The sequence below is a fragment of the Bidens hawaiensis genome, unplaced genomic scaffold (assembly GCF_021521415.1).
Source record: "Bidens hawaiensis isolate Kalapana, Puna unplaced genomic scaffold, B.hawaiensis_p1.1 tig00010465_1, whole genome shotgun sequence".
Classification (NCBI taxonomy): Eukaryota; Viridiplantae; Streptophyta; class Magnoliopsida; order Asterales; family Asteraceae; genus Bidens; species Bidens hawaiensis.
The window spans coordinates 320,921-330,556 of record NW_027491798.1 but is presented as its reverse complement, the minus strand read 5'-3'; the positions used below and the strand labels follow the sequence as shown (position 1 = coordinate 330,556).

At 35.9% G+C, this 9,636-nt stretch overlaps 1 long non-coding RNA gene across 1 annotated transcript; it reads left to right on the top strand.

Annotated features, from left to right (window-relative positions):
- Window positions 1-8,298: 8,298 nt before the first annotated feature.
- Window positions 8,299-9,331, top strand: LOC143535312 (uncharacterized). The gene is made up of 3 exons (XR_013135692.1): window positions 8,299-8,457; window positions 8,794-8,934; window positions 8,976-9,331. It is a non-coding gene; the product is annotated as an uncharacterized LOC143535312 (long non-coding RNA).
- Window positions 9,332-9,636: the final 305 nt, after the last annotated feature.

Here is a 9,636-nt window from a genome sequence, read left to right as displayed (position 1 = left end):
TAGTTGGTTCGTTTCGAGTAAAACGAGTAGTGTTCGGTTCATGAAAAGGACTGGTAAAAGAAATCGGTTTGGCATGTAACTTGGTGGAATAGTAACTCGGACCCTAACATGTAGGAAAACATAAACTTGGTGATAAAAGAGTTATAGGGTGGGATTCGATTCGTTTGAAAAATGCGATTTGATTCGTTAGGAAAATAGGATTCGATTCGTTTGAGGATGGGATTCGATTCGTTTGAGGATGGGATTCGATTCGTTTGAATACTCGATTCGATTTGTTTGAATAGTCGATTCGATTAGTTTGAATACTCGATTCGATTAGTTTGAATACTCAATTCGATCCATTTGAATACTCGATTTGATCTATTTAGATACTTGATTCGATTCGTTTAAATATTCGATTGGATCCGTTTGAATATTCGAGTTGATTCGTTTGAATCTTCGATCTGATTCATGTTCTTAACTCGATTCAATTCGTTTGGCCTATTCGATTCGATTTGTTTGGCCTTAAGACAGATTTGCATGTCGACTTGAGTAGTAAGACTTAATTATGAAGTAGTTAATTAACACCAATATCTGTTATACAGTTAGCCTTGGTCAGCTGAAGAACTGTGTTACAATCAATTCAGAAAGGAACACGATCCAGTTGAGTTTCTAGCCCATTTCCTTGTTATGTTTTCGAAATTGTGTTCATACTCCTATGTGGTTAGTTAATACATTTACCTTAAGTGGTAAGTGTATGCTATATGAATGTTTAAGGAATGATATATGAATGATATTGATATAATGAATGAATTTAGAAATAATTAGAAGTATACAAGTAAACGTATATGAATATATGTATATCTGTTGTATGGTTGTATGGTTATCCGATGCATAAGGGAATAGGACCCTAATAATATTCGAGGTAGATGTATATATGGTTATATGGTTATTCGATGCATAAGGGAACCAGACCTAATTATATATGAGGCAGGATGGAACATGACCCTAATACTCTCTAGGGCAGAAGGGAGCCTGACCCTAATAATATTCGAGGTAGAAAAGGAACTGGGCCATAATACTCGACGAAGTAGGAAGAATTGCTCTTTAAAACATAGAGATAATTATGTATGTATTAGTAATATAAAGTAAGAAAGAAGTAAAGTATGAAAGTAATAAAGTAAGAATGCAAGTGTGCGTGAATGAAAGGTAAGTTAAGTATACAATACGTGTCTTCGGATACATATATATGTGAACGTAACGTATGTTACCTGATTAACTAGAACTCACTCAGCGTAGCTGACTTTTAGTATGCACGCAGGTAAATAGGCTAAGGCAGCTAGATTGAGGGAGACACATGACATTGGACTGAAGAGGTTGTCACCCTGAGAAGAATGATTATGTAATATATGGTTGAAGTTTAATGTTTTCGCGAAAGTTTTAATTCACTCTGATATCTGTGTTTACAAGTAAATCCAACGCAAAAGTATGCCACCGGGACCTTACAACTGCGGTTGCTAACTGAGTCTTGACAATTTGAGAGATGAATCCTTCATGGGAAATTTATGTGCGGGTAACAATAGACACTTCGTCGTGTTCCTTTTGCATTCTTTTCAGAATTTACCGTTATTGACTCTTCCAACCAAACTTTGGTACTTCTTTATGGGGATGCAAGCTTCTTTAATACAACCAGGCTCTAAAAAGTTTCAGTGAGGTCCAGCTCGACACGGAGTATGCACAAATTGTCACCTACAGACCTCTCTGTGTTCGCATGTGTGAACAGTTCCCATCCGCACAGGCCGTCTGAAGATTTCCAACCCTAAAAGAATCCGCATAGGCCATCTTAGAATCTCATCCAAGACACTTTCCTAACATTTCCGGCGTTGGTTTCGAAAAATAAGATCATCCCGAAGACAGAAGTAGACATACCGCTCAAGCTGATGCGATCGATTTTCATAACCCATTCTTGTAACACTTGTTGGAACCGCGCCACACAGTATGGTGCGACTTTCCATTCAACTGACGGCAATCTTGGAGATCCTACCATCGTTGGTGCGTGTTTGACGGCTGAATTTGATCGGAAATCTAGGGTTTCGCATGAAAATCGGGATTATGAAAATGTAATCGTGACTTAGGCCCCTTAAGAATACTCTTCTAGCCCCTTCTGGTCCGGGATATTTTCATCATTTATTATTGTAATTATTATTTAGTAAATTATACAACGCTTAGTGTTCATCGGAACACAAGTTAAACGGGCAACAAGCTATAACTTGTTTTTAAGCCAGTGTTTCTCGATGCGATCGTCATATTACGTAGTTAATTCCATATTAATACTTATAGAAATAAACTGATTGTTAATCACAGAATAAATTTAATTCCATCTGAAATCAAACTGGCAGACCATGAATTAAGTAGTATAATGAGCTATTTACATAAGGAAATTTTCAAATCTATGAACTTGCAAAACAGAAACAGAGCGATATTATTCTTCTATTTACGTATGTTTCAAATCTATGAATTTGCGAAACGAAAACAAATCGGTATTCTTCTTCTTTACATTCCATTCACTTTCTAATTCCATTATAGCATGATAATCATTCCAGTACATGTGTCATAAATCATTTTGTTATTCTATGTTGTACATCAAGTTTATATCCCCAGCTGATACTTGCGGTGTAATAGTTTTATCAAAATCTAAAGTTGAATTATAGTAGTAAATGTTGAGTTTTATGTACACTAATGACTGTTGCGGTCATGTATTTGAAAAATCTTTGTTGTTTCCTTGTTTGTATTTGTATTGTTGTATCAGTTGTGAGATAAAATTTTGAGCCGCAGGGAGTGATCCAGTCAAGGTTACATGTGTTGTACTTGTTTTTCAACTCCCTTCAAAGCTTTATGTTCTTTCTGAAGATGAGATTCTCGATACTATGTTCGAACCTTGGTGTTATGATTCTAAAGATCGTGCGGTTTCTGATATGGAGTGTATCTCGCTGCTACTATGGTGGTTGTGCCAAAGTGCCTATCAAGTTTCTACTGCTGGTGTCCAAGATTCGTTGTCTATAGTTACTTACGTTGTTGCAGCCTCAATTTTCTAGCGTCGAATCAGTGATTATTGTTGCTCATTGAGGATACATGAGATTTTTGAGCCCATTTTTCTTATTATCAAGGTAAGCTCTTGTTCTATAAAAAAACTGATTCTGATGGTATCAAATTGATCTTGGGTATGTTTGGGATCCTCAGAATGTAGATCCTCATTCAGTGGCTCGTGGATCTTTCATTCGAATGTTGCTTTGATTTAAGATTGTAGTCACTGGACAACCGTGTTATGTTTAATGAAATATTTGAATGATTTTTTAGTATGAAGATGCTGCTATATTTTTGAAGTTGTGTTTTAAAAATAAATGCTACCATAGTGAGTTATCTGAAGGAACTCGATGCTTTCGGTAAGCTGTGGTTTGTAAGGCGACTTTTAAGGGTCCATTTTAAGTGAAACTTGTTTCTTTGTTTATTATTTGGCGAGGTGAGTGTAAAACAACTTTTTAGGGTTCATTTTGAAGTTTGAATTGAAACTTGTTTCGTTGGGCTTATTTTGGTTTGTAATTCCTGTGGATTATTGGGGTTCAGGGTCCTAGTATGGGTCTGGATTAGTTGGTTATAAAGAGTTTTAGGTTGAGCGTTACAACACTTAAAACAAACGTTGAACTGACCTGGTTCAGGTATGTATCACACCGGCTGGTTTAACCTGTCTAGTGCCAGTTATTATCTTCGGTAGTTACCAGTTTTACAAATTCTGGAAATTATTATTTTGTGCATATAAATAAATTCATACACTTGTTTAGTCGGACAAAAGCTACATGTATAAAGATAAATAAGTACAGTTTACGGGATGGGTTGGGGGTATTCAAACAGCCTTTGTAAATGGTTTTTGAACTCCGGCCATCAAATGGCGAACATGGCTTGTTTATTCTCTTTTCAAAGTACATTCTAGCTTAGGTGCCTTCTTTGTACTTTCTCCCTAAAAATGGTGGTGCATTTGTTAAAGTTGGTGAGGCGAGGCTTTCTTCGTTTTGTTCCCTCTTTTAAGGAAAATTACATACAGGAATTGATTTAAGACGTTACATTTTATGAAAACGTACAAAATTTTCTATCCTTAATTTAATTAATAATTGTGAGCACGAACATTCTAGATCTGTGAGCTGAAAATTGGTAAGAGCACCCAGATCTGCTTTTAATATTGAGTTATAATTTTCGAGTAGCTAGAGATAATTGGACTTTTTAGTGGCTTATACAAATTTTTAGAGCTTGTCGTTAGAAATTATCAGTTCTAGCCAAAACAAGAAAGTTGATTGTCCGGCGGCATACCATGGACGATCTGCGAGATTGTAAAGACCTAAGATTATGTACTTTACTGTAAGGTTCGGGGTTTGTGAACCTTATGAACGTGTTCCCGCGAGGAAAAGCAAAATTGCCTGCGAATCTCTTCAGAATATTTGAATTCACCTCGCTTTTGCCGTCCATCCGAAAGCCACATGACAATTGTGATTTCGAAACAAGTCATGATAGAAGAGCACATTATATGCAAAGATTGTAAACGAAGAAGTGATTGTTTCAACTCCTAAAACCTGATGGAATATCTCCAACATGGGTAATATTTTTTTCGTTTTATGGAAGAGTTCAGATTATATAAAACATGTTGAAAACAAAACCGGAAGGATCACTAGACAAAGCATGAAATTCGTAATGTGATGTCATACATCCCCCATATATAAGATGCCAACTGGGAAAGATGAATATGGTAAATCTGAAGAAGGCGAAGACAAAAACACTAAAGCACTAGTTGACAACCAAAAGGAAGTAAAAGGGTTGTGAAGTAGATAGTGGTTCTTGACAGATTTTTGTACTCATGCATTCTTCAACCATTGAAGGGATGCGTGGCCTGCGTCCAACGTATCAGCTACAACGTGTTAACCACCTTTTAGTGTGCTTTTGGGTTTGCTCAGCCATGTTTACCATAATAATTTGGGGGTGAAAATAGGGAAAAAGAAAAACAATAACATAAGCAATCGGGGAAAATTAGCTAGAAAGGAATATTTACCAAAGTTAAGTGCGTGAAATCACAAAAGAACCAGTGATGACGTTTATCAACCCTCACGGATCTCATTGTTCAGTCAACACGGGAGTCAGTCACACCATTTATGACAACTTTTACTACATCAATCATGTCTAATGAATGTGGCTGAATATTTAATTTCTCAAAAAACTTCATTGAAGAGGCAAAGTACAAATACTTTCTTAAAAAAGTCCCAACATGTTTCCAAATGAAATCATATCAGACATTGAAAAGATATGATACTAGACACCTTGAAGAGATATGGTCACGTGCAGCAAATACATGAAGATTTCGAGCCGAAAAACGATCCTTGCCTATGGTAAGTCGGCTAGCTGTTGTATCATACACTAGTCACTTATGTGGCTTAGGAAGTTAGGCGTAGACAAAAGAATCAGATGCATAAATTACACTACACTCCGAAGTATAATGTGCCATGCACCTCTTGGGCGTAGTTGTCCAATGCAGACAGTGTAGTGTACTGAATGTATCTGATATACAAGGTTGGCGTATGATATGCCACTCTACGTATTATATGTCCATTTGTCGGTTTTATGTGACTTTTACAGGTTATGAACAATTTTTTATACATTATCCATCTTGGAAAATCAGAAAACGATAGATGGCGAAGAATATTAGTGACAGTGCAATCCTACTTGAAAATTGCAATACATCAACGTTTACTATGAGCATGTATGTTTAAATCACTCGTGATCACAATTGGATGTAGGGTTTGTGTATCATTTGTTTGTTGGATTCTTATGATGAATTGAATGTCTTTGTGTGATTAATTTGAGTGTGCGTTTTCTTAGTCTGTTAGACTAGATAACATTCATATTTGTTGAATTGATTGTTTTCGTGTGATCAATTTGAGTGTGTATTTGTTTAAAATATATTAACAAATATCGCTTCATATTAACTAAATCCATTGGTGTAATCTAATCTAATCTAACTATTTATATAATTGTCTATCATGCAATCATACGTGTCACTCTCAGGTTGCTCCCCCCATTCTCTAGAGCCACTGGATTACTTAATTTCTAAATGAAGGATTCTCATCCATTTCACCCGAATTTGCGGGTATGGGTATTACCAAACCTAAATAGTCTTTAAATGGGTGATAACATCTCATTTATTTGTGAAACTCTTTAATAATCAAACAATAATTTTTGCGGGTCATGGGTCTCACCAAACCCAAATAACCCTTAAACGAGTTATAACAACTCATTTATTTGTGAAATAACCACTTAATCATCAAAGAATAATTTTCACGGGTTATAGGTCTTACCAAACCCTAATAGCCCTTAAATATGTTATAAGATCTCATTTATTGGTAAACACTTTCATCGTGAAACCCTAATTTTATTTTCTCTTTTACATGTTCTTTGTTGCTGGTCTATCATCTCTTTCGCCGGTTAACTTCCGATATTACCCACCATCGCCAGCTACATCAACACCCCCTTTTTCATTAGACAAATATTTGTGTTCATGTTTGTTCATTTAAAAAAAATCAACATGCCTGTGTTCGTCTATATTTATTCGTTAAAAAACTAAAAAGCATACACATCTCAATTGAAAGAACCCAAATGCTAAAAAATATAATAACAAACTAATATATATGTATTAAATTAAAACAAAACTACGTTAAAAAATAAAATAAATTATCATAAAATAGCAAAACGATTAAAAACAAAAACTTGAATAAACTCCCATAATACGGGAGGATCAAAATAGTTTGTTATAAACTAGTATTTTCACCCCTCGCATCCCCCCCCCCCCCCCCCCCGGTTGAATGTTTCGAAAATGCAACACATAACTCGGTTCAGATGTAGAGTCACAAACTATGTTACAAAATATTAAGGTTTCTACGTATACGTAGGTTGTCTATAAACATATCATGAATTATACAATTGTTACAAAAGTTTATGGTATAATCACATATGATTACAAAACTTGGGAGGATTATATGCTACCCAAATAATTATACATAAATAAAGAGACTACCACTCTAGCTAACCATAATACCAAGTTGAGTTGAAATTGTTATTATATAAATTTAATATAAATGATCATAGTGCCGCTTTATTATGTGGTCATTGTTTATGATCACTTTCTGTGATTTGATTCTGTCAGTCCCACTCGTGACAAATCAGATATACAATTGAAGGTCTAATCATACACACATTGCTCACTTATGTTTACCAAAGTCATATCTTTATAACTTTCAAATTTTGATAAAAAAAAGCTCAGATTACAAATTGTGTTTGTGTTCATTCCTTACATATATGTAGTTAACCTTTAGTTTTAAACAACAATCAATCGAAAGATTGGTATTTCATATGTCTTTCAATCAACTTATGTCATGCCATGTGCTAACTTTTTATGGCTCGACATCGTACCTACTCTATCTAGTTATAATTAATAAGATCATAAATATCTTTCTTCAATCGGTACTTCGACGAAAATCAACTACAAGACCTTAGTAGACGAGCGATATAGTTTGGATAATAAAGTCAAGTTGGGTCGGGTAGAATTAGAGATGCAAAAAAAACCGGAACTGGACCCGAAAAAACACCCCACCCGACCCTATCCATAGGGTACGGACATAGTAAAGCATTTTAGTACCAAAACCCGTATCCTGTACCGAACCCGATTTGTACAATGGTAATACCCGAAAACGAAAACCGGTTCCATACCCGGAACCTGGTTTTTCGAATAGCTGATCTATACCTGAACCAAAAAATACCTCAAAAAAGTGCAGCCCTTTAAAAATCTCAATGCGTACCTAAAAAAAAACCCAAAAAATACTCGAGAACAAAGTTTTTACAATAATTCAGTTTTAAAATACCCGGATGTAAATTTTTAAATAGCCGATCATGCCCCAAACTGAGTATCATAAAACCCATTTACGCACGATAGAATGGGTCGGTAGGGAATTTCTAGTTTTAACAAATTGTCAAGTTTCTCGTGCAACCGCCGTAAGCGGAAATTCTTATAACCACACGTCATCACCTCATCCTCAGCCGTCAGATGATCATCCTATAACAAATCTCAACCGTCCATTTTTGCCGTTTGCTTTATAAATAACCAAATTATGATATCGTTTACTTTCATCCCGCGAACAAAAATGACTGGATATATCCTCGAAGCTTCGGATCAGATGTTCATCCTTTTGTCTTTGATTCAAAACTACGTGTTGTTCAAATAGATATGTCAATCTGATGCAGTGGCCTTATATCTCTAAATGGATCGATAGGTGTTTAAGCAGGAAGCAGATGGTTTTGACACGGTTGATCGGCGGTAATTGGATTATTAGATGTGTATATGCTTATCAACATCTCAGATCTACGATATCCTTCACGGTATGAAAGGTACGCTTGACTTAATATCCCTATTTAATTCTTGTTTTGCTTTCTATCGGTCGAATAATTAGAAGCAGAAACATTATATTGATTGTTTGAAGGATGATTATTAGTAGTTGATTATCTTATTATTATGGTATAGGTACTGTTATCGTATAATTGTTTCAGATTATTTGGTTTCCACATCCTATATTCGTGTCTAGTGGGGTATTCGACAAATTCTAATCGATTTTCGAGTTTCTAGGGTCCGATTCGAATACTGAACACCCCTAGTATCTAGTGGTTTCGTAATTAAACAATCCGTGAGAACTCTATTGAATTTTTTATTTATTTACTTGATTGCAGGTTTTCTGATATCCGGTGGAATCCTCTGATTTTCGTGATTCGGTTTTGATATTCAGCTGCTAATCTGTTGGATTGTTTGATGGATCATCAGAATAGTTGTTACTGGTCAAAATTGGACCTGTTCTGGAACTTAATGTTGATGTACTGATGGGAATTGAATTGCAGTACTCATGGGGCATAAGGTATAAGGTTTGTATGTAATTGGAAGTAACGGATCTTTAGTAGGGATCCTGTATGTCCTATTACACCTTGTTACTTAGACCTTTGCCATGTTGGGTGCGCTCGCATGGCAGGTCGCCTGTCTTAATAAAACTTTATATTTTTGTGTTTGGGGAGAGGTCACACGGGGTTGCCCGGGATCTCTCACCTGGTGTGCGTCTGTGTGTTTCTGTTTGTGCATTGGATTTCCAGTCGTTCTCCAAATCGTCACATCAACAACAATCACACAACGAACAGTCGAACCCCATCGAAGTTAGGATTTTCCTGATTATCACCAACAGGTACTCTCGTTTAATTGTTTATCATGGTCTTACTAAATATATATCACGATCGTGATATGATGTCTATAATAACTGGTTAGGCGATGTCTGTTATGGTTGATTACTGGTCGGCACCGAAACTGTAATTGTACAAGTGTAAACATGGGAACTTAGAACTGAACTGGATAACTATAACCCGGTGACACGTCTAGACCTGATTTTGATTCCAATCTCAATTCTAAAACCAGTCCTAATAGAAGGGTCGCCCAACCTAATACAAGATATTTTTGTGTTGAGTGGTCGACGGGGTCTCTCCTCTCGTGTGCGCGTCCATGTTAATGTGTGCGGCGTGTGTTCTTTTGTT